The sequence below is a fragment of the Vombatus ursinus genome, unplaced genomic scaffold (genome assembly GCF_900497805.2).
Source record: "Vombatus ursinus unplaced genomic scaffold, bare-nosed wombat genome assembly UNPS02015255.1, whole genome shotgun sequence".
NCBI lineage: Eukaryota > Metazoa > Chordata > Mammalia > Diprotodontia > Vombatidae > Vombatus > Vombatus ursinus.
Window position 1 is genome coordinate 25,420,461 of NW_020955033.1, and position 10,481 is coordinate 25,430,941.

The window sequence follows — 10,481 nt, forward strand, 5'->3', positions numbered from 1 at the left end:
GAATACAGTACTCCTACTACTATTGTGATTTGCCCCCAAATAGGCCCAGTTCTAGGGATATGCATTGATAGAACTTAGTAGTGGATGGTTCTTAAGTAATTCCTGTCTTTTATCAGACATGGAAAGAAGCTGAAATGAGATGGCAGCATGCATTGCTCACCCCTACCTACCCCACATGCTATCCCAGGGGAAGTTGGCACTACTAGAGCCTGCCATCTCTCATCAGTTGAGAACAACGAAATAAATTCTCAGGAGATCTCTATGGTAGCCACATATCCAATGACCCCTTCCCTCTGCTTGCAGGTCAAGCCTCTCTGGTTCCTGATCAGCAGAGACTTTTCTTCAGAGATGAGGGAATTTCTGAATCTACACAATTGCCTTGATCCAGGCAAGTAGAATAATTTTAAAAAATATATGAATAGGGGCAGCTAGGTGGCGCAGTGGATAGAGCACCCCGGCTTTGAAGTCAGGAGGACCTGAGTTCAAATCCGACCTCAGACCAAACACTTGACACTTACTAGCTGTGTGACCCTGGGCAAGTCACTTAACCCCAATTGCCTAAAAATATATATCTATATATATATCTATATCTATATAGATATATATATGAATAATAGAACATAATTATATAGCACTTTTACAAAGCACTTTCCTTATAATAATAAAAACGTTAGCTAGAGTTCTTATAGGCCACTGAGGTTGAGAAAATCCCACCCATACAAAATTATATTTGATTCTCATAACAAGCCTGGGGAAGGGGGTAAGATTTTACAACTATTATTGTCCCTGATTTACAGATAAGGAAACATCCTCAGAAAGTTGAAGTGACTTGCCCATGTTTACATAGTTAATATATGAAGCAGATTCTGAAAAGGTTTTCCTGATTCCAAGTCCAGTACTTTCTACACCACATGGCCTCTTTCATCAATAAAATCACAAATTAAACATGATGTTCAAAGAGGATTTTTCAGAAAGACTACCTTATGGAAAAGCAAAATTAAGAAACTCAAATAGAACAGATTTGTCATTTGATCCTAAAAAATTATTCTCCTTCTTTGTGCCTCAGTTTCTTCATCTATAAAACGAGCATTTCAAATGCTTTCCTCACAAAGGTATTGAGAGAAACATAAAACAGTTTTGGAAATCTTCCACAAACACAAATCCAAATGCTATCGCTAACTCTTCCTTTCTTAGGAAACAAAATTATTGCAGCTAAGCAAATATCATTGCTGAAATAGGATCCGTTTGACCCATCCTAAGATACAAGAAATAACTGTCGTTCTAGAATTCAGAGAGGCAACCTGAAGCCCATAGTTATTGGTTAATCTTGAAAGCTGGCTTGGTTCATAGTTTTTCTACAAGTTGACTCTCCAGGCAATTGAGATTGATCTATGTTAGTGCCATCAACTCTCAGTGATCCAAGGACTGATTTTTGGCTTCTTTTTTCTAGTTTTGGGTGCCCACCTTTAGGCTGCTCCTTATTCAGGAAGAGGGGCTGGTAAAATGGAAGGATTATAGTCAAATAGTCTGCTACTTGTTAGCACCTCTGCTAAGTGGTTCATAGGAAGTGGAGGTAAAGGCAATCAGCTAAAATAAAGCTCAGACCTTGTCTATAAGGTTTCGTTTGTCCACAGGGTACCTTCACACCCCCATCAGCATACATAATCAAGAGTTGGCTATAGCCAAGATTTATGGGGGAGTATATTTGGATTTCCCTGGTCTAATGATATCCCAGTTGGCCTACATTCAGGGCACAGGGCCAGGCCTATATTTTGGGGAAGGATCGTCCAGAAAGATAGGGTCTGATATGATTTGGCTGCTGTATTAGATCTGGCATGTGTTGTTACGTGCTTCAGTGTTATGTTTCCTAAACTCTGTACATGCACTTAGCTGCTTTTTCATCATCGTCAGAAAATATCAAGGCAGCACCTTCTTGGCACTGGCGGCCTTCTGAATATTTTTTTAAATCATATTTTAAGTGTGGGGCCCAGCAGATACAAAATGTAGTGGCACAGCATGGTACTAATAGGTTACTGTGGTACTGAAGTTACATAGAAAATTAGAATATTTTCCTTTTTCTGGAAATCAAAAGCACTGTGGGAAGACATGAGATAATAACATACTTTTTTTTTGCCACATGTATAAACATTGGCAAGTACTTTTTGAAGACTAGAAAATAGGACCTTACTACCTGAGCTAATTAAAACATCTAGGGAAAGAAAAATGAAAAACAAGGGAATGTTAGAATTACTTAATAATTTTTCTCCTTTACTAACTTGCTTAGCTAATCCACAAATGACATGAAAGAAAAAAATTCTTCCATTCTTTTTCTTAGTGTAAGCCTGCCCTAGCTGCTATTTGAAATTTTTTTTTCTAGATTTCCCTAGTCAGATTATCTCTAATTGGGATTTTCCACTGGTGAGAGTTGATTCTGGCACCAGATTCTCAGAAGGGAGTGTCTATATGCTGTATAACAAAACCTCAGTACTTCATCAAAACCAGAGGTACTTAACCAGGGGGCCATTAGCTTGCTTTTTCAAATATTTTGATAACTGTATTTAAATATACAGGAAAATTTAGACTTAAAGAGTGATACCATAAGCAAACTAGGAGAGCAAGGAATAGTTTGCCTGTCAGGTCTATGGAGAAAGAAAGAATTTATGACCAAACAAGAGATAGAGAACATTATGAAATGCAAAATGGATAATTTTGATTACATTAAATTAAAAAGGTTTTGCACAAAAAAAACCCAATGTAATCAAGCTTAGAAAGAAAGCAGAAAGATGGGAACCAATTTTTACAGCAAGTATTTCTGATAAAGGCCTAATTTCTCAAATATATAGAGAAGTGAGTCAAATTGATAAGAATACAAGCCATTCCCCAATAGATAAATGGTCAAAGGATATGAACAGGCAGTTTTCAGATGAAGAAATTAAAGTGGGGGCAGCTAAATGGCTCAGTGGATAGAGCTCCGGCTTTGGAGTCAGGAGGACCTGAGTTCAAATCCAGCCTCAGACACTTGACACTTACTAGCTGTGTGACCCTGGGCAAGTCATTTAACCCTGATTGCCTCACCAAAAAGCAAAAACAAAAAACAAGAAACAAAAAACTAAAACTAAAACTAAAACGAAAGCTATCTATAGTCATATGAAAAAATGCCCTAAATCATGATTGATTAGAGAAATGCAAATTAAAACAACCTCACACCTATCAGATTGGCTAATATGACAGAAAAGAAAAAGATAAATGTTGGGGAAGATGTGGGAAAATTGGAAGACTAATGCATCGTTGATGGAGTTGTGAACTGATCCAACCATTCTAGAGAGCAATTTGGAACTATGCCCAAAGGTCAGTCACAGTGTTTAATCCTTTGATCCAGCAATACCACTACTACCAGCAATACTAGAAGGTCTGTATCCCAAAGAGGTCATAAAAAACGTAAAGGACCCACATGTACAAAAATCATTATAGTAGCTCTTTTTGTGGCGGCAAAGAATTGGAAATTGAGGGAATGCCCATCAATTGTGGAATTGGGGAATTGGGCTGAACAAGCTGTGGCATATGAATGTAATGATATACTATTGTGCTATAAGAAATGATAAGCAGGTAGATATTAGAAAAACCTGGAAAGACTTACGTGAACTGATGCTGAGAGAAGTGAGAAGAACCAGAAGAAAATTATACACAGTAACAGCAGCATTGTGTGATTTTCAACTATGATTGACTTAGCAATACAATGATCCAAGACAATTCTGAAAGACTCATGACAGAAAAAGGTATCTAGATCCAGAGAAAGAATGATGGAGTCTAAATGCAGATCGAAGCATACTATTTTCACTTTTTTGGTTTTTTGTGGCTTTTCCCTTTTGTTCTGTTTCTTCTTTCACAATATGACTAATGTAGAAATATGTTTATGTGATTATACATGTATAACCTAAATCATATTGCTTGCCATCTTGGGGAGGAGGGTTGGAAGGGGAGGGAAGGAGAAACAATTTAAAACTCAAAATCTTATAAAAAATGAATGTTGAAAACTGAAAGAAAAAAAGAAGCATTAAGATGCATGAACTGAGGGGAAAAAATAAAGATTGCCTGTTTGATCCATACTCCAAAAATAAATAAATAAATATACAGGCAAGTCCTAATCAGTGTGAATAATGAATCCCTAAAGCAGTCACATATTCAAATTAGCAATATATGAAATTATAACGGTCTAGTCCAATGGAAATTCACAGTGCTGATTCCAGCAATGCCATCATTTCATTATTTGAAACAATAGAACTCTAGCTATAACTGGCTTCCTTTGTAATCCTATGAATTTTATTTTATGCATTTAAAAAACATTCTGCTGAGAAGGGAATAGTCTTCACCAGACTGACAAAGGGGTCCATGATACAAAACAAGTTAAGAACTCTTGATTTAAACAATTGCACCTTTTTTATCTTGTCATACAAATTTTTGCAGACTTTGGGTAATGAAGGACAGCCTCTTGTTAAGAAGAATCCCAAAGTCAAATACCTAAGAAAGCATAAGGGTTAGTTTTAGAGGAATAAGAAGTCAGCAAAATGTTTAAAGCAAGCTTGTCGCCATATTCTTAACATAAACCAACAACTTTTACAATGCACAACACGTTAATTCCACTAATAGGGCATTAACAGTCAACTGAGGCGATATAATGAATAGAATCTACACTGGTAGGAACAGTTTCTTTGCCAGGAGTTCCCTACACCAGTGAAATCACAAGTCCAGGAAAAACAAAAAACAAAAAACAAAAAAACAAGTCACCACTTCAGTTTCCCCGAAAGGGATGACAGCCCAGAATAGCAGGAAGAGGACTGGGGGGAATCAGGTCAGTTCTCTCACACAGCCCCACAGAGAAATCAGCATTGTCCACCACCATATCCTTATCAATATCTTTACTACAAATGAAATCAGAAGAAATCAAGAAATTGCAGCTCAGTGGAAAAACATCTGGGAGGCTCAAAGATCTGGTTTCACTCTGGGCTAAAGGCAACAAGTAACATCATTTCTTGTTTCTCCTGTGAACAGCTAGGTGACACAGTGGATAGAGCACTGGAGGCTGGAAAGACTTCAGTTCAAATCCAACCTCAGATACTTTCTAGCTGTGTGACCTGGGGAAGTCATTTAACTCTGCCTGCCTCAGTTCCTCATTTCTAAAATGATTATAATACATAGCATGTAACTTCCCCCTGGGTTGTGAGATAGAATAAGAAAATATTATTATTAATTAATATTTTAATTAATTACTAATTAACATTAGTATTAATTAATAATATTAGTGAAGTGTTTTGCAAACCTTAAAGCGCTACATAAATGTCAACTATATTGCCTTGTAGCGTCTGGGGAACTAGGTAAAAAAAAAAATCAACATGAAGTTTATGTACCAACATCCTACTGCGGAGGGTGAAGAAGTAGAGAAATTCTATAAAGATGTATCATGAAGCGCAGAGGGCATAGCGCCCAATATGGCATGCCATTTCCTTTCTCGCTTCTTCTTGTCTATTTTGCCTCAACTTATTCTTATTCTAACAGATATGAGGGGTTTTCCAGAGATGAGGGTGGACCACCCTCCATGAGGGGAATCCTCATGGCTCTGTTTCTGATTTTCCCTGGACGTTAAAATCACGACTATTCTATTGTCTCATCCTAGAACTTCTTTCAGCTATCTGAGGCATCCTTGCCCTGGAACAGTCTCCAATACCTGTGGCCTGATCACCTTAAGCTCAAATACTACAAGATCTTGAAGTCTGAAATCTGCAGAGCTTCCCAGGTCTGCTCTCTTGGCTAGGTGCTAAGGCAGCATGACACTTTTTCAGTGAAAAGCAGTTTTCTTTAATCTTGGGATCTGCAGAGACTTTAAAGGATTTTTCCCCCTCTCAGGCCACAGAGGGCAATAAGGAACAATATAGGCAAGCCTTTGAGGAGTTTCCCCTCTCTCAAGCTGTAGATGGCACTAGAGAGCAAGCTCCTCAGCCAGCTCTTCATGCAGTGTAGAGTACTGCTTCCACCAATTAGATAAAAGAGGCCATTCTCTGCCTCTTACCTAGCCTCAGTCACTGATTGGGTGTTGCCTCAGTCAAACTGAGACTAGTTAAGGATCTTAGCTTAAAAAAGCCAAGGTCTCTCACTGCCTCTGGCCCATCTCCAGTCTTCCTGATCTATATCTTGGAGAAGGTGAGGCTGGTGTCTTTGCACAGCCCTGCCTCACTTAAATCCAATTCATTTGCATGTAGTGGCTTCACCTCCCTGATGTCATGGTCCTCTTTGAGAACAAAGGACAAACAACAACAACAACAACACAATATCGTAGTTTTCTTTCTTTCTTTCTTTCTTTCTTTCTTTCTTTCTTTCTTTCTTTCTTTGTTTTTTCTGGTGAGGCAATTGGGGTTAAGTGACTTGCCCAGGGTCACACAGCTAGTGTCAAGTGTCTGAGGCCAGATTTGAACTCAGGTCTTCCTGACTCCAAGGCCAGAGCTCTATCCACTGAGCCACCTAGCTGCCCCTCATAGTTTTCTTCTAGTCAGATCAGCAACCTGCATCAATTGCAGAGCCAACCCCGCCTCTAGCTGGGATTTGCTAGGCTCACTTCCTATCAGCTTCTCAGTTCCATTAGCTTCTGTGTTCTGTGTTTTGCCTTCTGTAAGCAGTTTTCCTTCATCAGCTTTTTTAGCCAGCTTCTTCAAGTCTTCTCAAGTGGCTTCTCAACTAGCTGCTAATGCCTCAAATCAGATCATCATGTGTAATCTTGCATTGAGAAACCAAAAATCTATACTTCTGTCAAATATGATACAAATAGTTATTATACAATGGTCCCTTGGTTTCTTTTCACTAATGTCTTATTTTTTCTCCCCAATTACATGTAAAAACAATTTTAACATTTTTTTTAAGTTTTGAGTTCCAAATTCTATCTCTCCTTTCCTCCCCTCCTCCTTCTCTGAGATGGTAAGCAATCTGATATAGGTTATACATGTGCAATCATGTAAAACTTTCCATACCAGTCATTTTGTGCAAAAAGAAAGAGAGAGAGAGAGAGAGAGAGAGAGAGAGAGAGAGAGAGAGAGAGAGAGAGAGAGAGAGAGAGAGAATTGTATATCTCAGTCTGTCAGATAACATCAGTTCTTTCTCTGGAAGGGGATAACCTTTTTCATCAGGAGTCCTTTAGGACTGTCTTGGATCATTATACTGCTGAGAATAGCTAAGTCTTTCACAATTCTTCATCTTACAGTATTGCTGTTACTGTGTACAGTGTTCTCCTGGTTCCGCCACTTCACTTTGTGTCAGTGCGTGTAAGTTTTTCCAGGTGTTTCTGAAATCTACATTATTAACATTATTCCATTGCTTTCTCAAGTCTTTACAATCAACAAAACAATAAATTCAACCCAGATTTCTATCATTTGCCCATTTCTGAGGGGTAAATGCTCACACAGAAAAATTAACAATCAGCCTGTTTATACCTCTGCAGGTCGCTCACTGAAGTCAGCCTGAGCCAGTGGGGCTATCCCATTTCCTTTCAGTTCAGCAAGCACTCACTAAGTACCTGCTATGTACCAGGCACCGCTGGGCACCAAGGCTTCAAGGACAGAAAGAAAACAAGTCCTGCCCTGAATGAACTTGTAAACTACTGGCCACAACCCTCAGTTACCCCGCCTCATGCAGCGTTGCTGTATGCTGGTAATTGAAAGCCTGCTCTCAGGGCAAATGGGGAAATAAGATGTACAGATCAGTAAACACAAAGTGCATACAAAATAATATAGTCCTTTCCAGGAGCAAGACAGAAGGATGGGGCTGGTGGGGTGCAGAAATCAGGCTCTTGTAGAAACTGGTACCAGAGATGTGCTTTGAAAAAAGCAAAGATTCCAAGAGACAGAAGTATTTTCTTCTTCAGTGAAAAATGCCAAATACCAGTCTGACACATTTTACTCAAGTTGTATGGGTACTACTACAGTATTGTGGGATATCTGACAGTTTTATGACTTACTCATGGGAAGATAAAGAAATTCTATCACTGCTCCTTCTTAGACCGGCCATTGTTGTTATTCAGTCATTTTTCAGTTAGGGCCAACTCTTCATGATCCCATTTGGAATCTTCTTGGTAAGGAAATTGGAGTGGTTTGCCATTTCCTTCTCTAGTTCATTTTACAGATGAGGAAACTGAGGCAAACAGGATTGAGTGACTTGCGCAAGATCATACAGGTAGTAAATGTGAGGCTGGATTTGAACTCAGCAAAATGAGACTTCTTGACTCCAGGCCTGACATTCTATCCACTGTGTCACCTAGACTAGCTAGGCTTCCCAGCAGTCCATTTATTTGGTGTCTCATGGTTTATACCTTTAGATCAATCACCCAAGACCTGTGATATTTTTTCAACGGAGGAGGCAGAAACTAAAGTGGGTCCCTATATTATTATGTGGATTTTTTTAATTAAATTTTTTCAGAAATAGAAATAAATTTTTTTCTCCAACTCAACATTGAAAAAAATAAAAGAAAAACAAAGCTCTTGTAACAAATATCAATAGTCAGGCAAAACAAATTCCTTCATTAACTATTTTCTTTTTGTTTTGTCTTTGTTTTTTTTTCAGTGAGGCAATCGGGGTTAAGTGACTTGCCCAAGGTCACACAGCTAGTATGTGACAAGTGTTTGGTCTGAGGCCGGATTTGAACTCAGGTCCTCCTGACTTCAGAGCTGGTGCTCTATCCACTGTGCCACCTAGTTGTCCCCATTAGCTATTTTCAAAACATGTAGGTGCTATTCTGCCCTGAGTACTTTACCTTTTTGTCAGTTATCATAGATCTCATGGAATCACACAATCAACACTGGAATCAACATTGCTCAGGCTTTCAAAGTTGTTGATTTTTACATCATTGTATTTGCTGTATAAATCGTTCTCCTGATTCTGTTCACTTCCCTCTGTATCAGTCTATACTAGTCTTTCCATGAAACTGTCCCTTTCATCATTTTTTATAGCACAACAGTATTCCATTAAATTAATATGCCATGATTTGTTTATCCATTCCCTGATTGATAGGCACTCCCTAAAATGCATTGTAGATATTTGTGTCCCAGGAGATACTAAGGCATTGGAAAAGTCAAAATCAACTTGCTGTTGTTTACCTGTGTACAAATCCTTACTGAATTGTAACCTATAGTTTACAGGCCTTGCATCTTTTAATAGTGTGTATATCTACATTTCTGATTTTAGAGATGTTTGTATTATAGACACATAAACATATTTTTAAAGTAAAAGCAAACACTGAATTGGAATGCCAATGAATGGTTCACTGTCACATGGGAGCCAAAGGATAGAGTACAGACAGGTACTCAGTGAAGTCAATAAATAAGCTAATTTTAGATGAACTTACACAGTGAACAGGACAAAGTAAGCTCTACACACCCTGCTGCAATAATTCTCACTGGCCCTGGGTTATAGATGGTGAGTGGCAGCAAAATCTGAACAGGGAATGATTTCACAGGAGGAGTGTTTTACTGTCCCCTTGTGGGAAAGGCAGGTTGCTACAATCAAACAAAGGTCTTAAATATACTGTTCATTTTTCCTACTATCCTCTAATTGCAAAATACTGAGTGGAAAAGTGAAATAGATTTCTTAAAATATACATTCTATTCACTCATTGACAGATCACATTTTCGAAAACTTGTCAATTCATGTTGATGACATATTTTAATGCTCTTATTTTAAATAGCAATAAAATCACAACACCCCTGTTTAGTATAGTACATAAAAAAGAAACTAAAATTTGAGGTGAAAAAACAAAATGGTTACTCTTTAAAAAATAATTTTAAATAACATCTCGTTTTATAATTGAAGCAGCACAGTGCCTAAAATATAGTGAGTACTTAATAAATGCCTTTTTTCATTCATTCATTTATTCATTGCAAAAATACACTGAGAAAGAAAAGCTACTATTTCTTCCAAGCCTAGAAGCTTGATTTTTCAGGGCATGTAGAATCCAAAGAAGGAGGTTTTTGAGAAAGCAGAGTATACTCTAGCCAGTTAGATGGAGGGGGAGAACCTCATTGGAAAATACAGAGGATCTCTCCCTAGATGCCTGGGAATTGGGAGGGATGTCCTTCCACACTTTTGCATATTCATGCTCTCCAAGAACACTCATAAAAGGCTCCTTCAAAAGCAAATAACCTTTGCCAGAACCTAGAGGAGTGTTTCTTTCTTTAAAAAAAAGTACTTATTAATGTATATTGTGTAACACTCTGTAAGAATCAAACTGTTGCACATTTTCCATGGCCATAGTTAGCATCTACTGAAGGGATGGGATTCCAACAAGTCTTTCCTTCATTCCAAGTCCAACACCAATTTCCCATCAATGATATCCTAGGATGGAAATGTAAAGGAGGAAACAGGCAAGCTTTTACATATTAATTTCTGTAGTAGATCACATCAGACAAAGCTGACTTAAGGAGTAGACAATGCACGATCCCATTGTA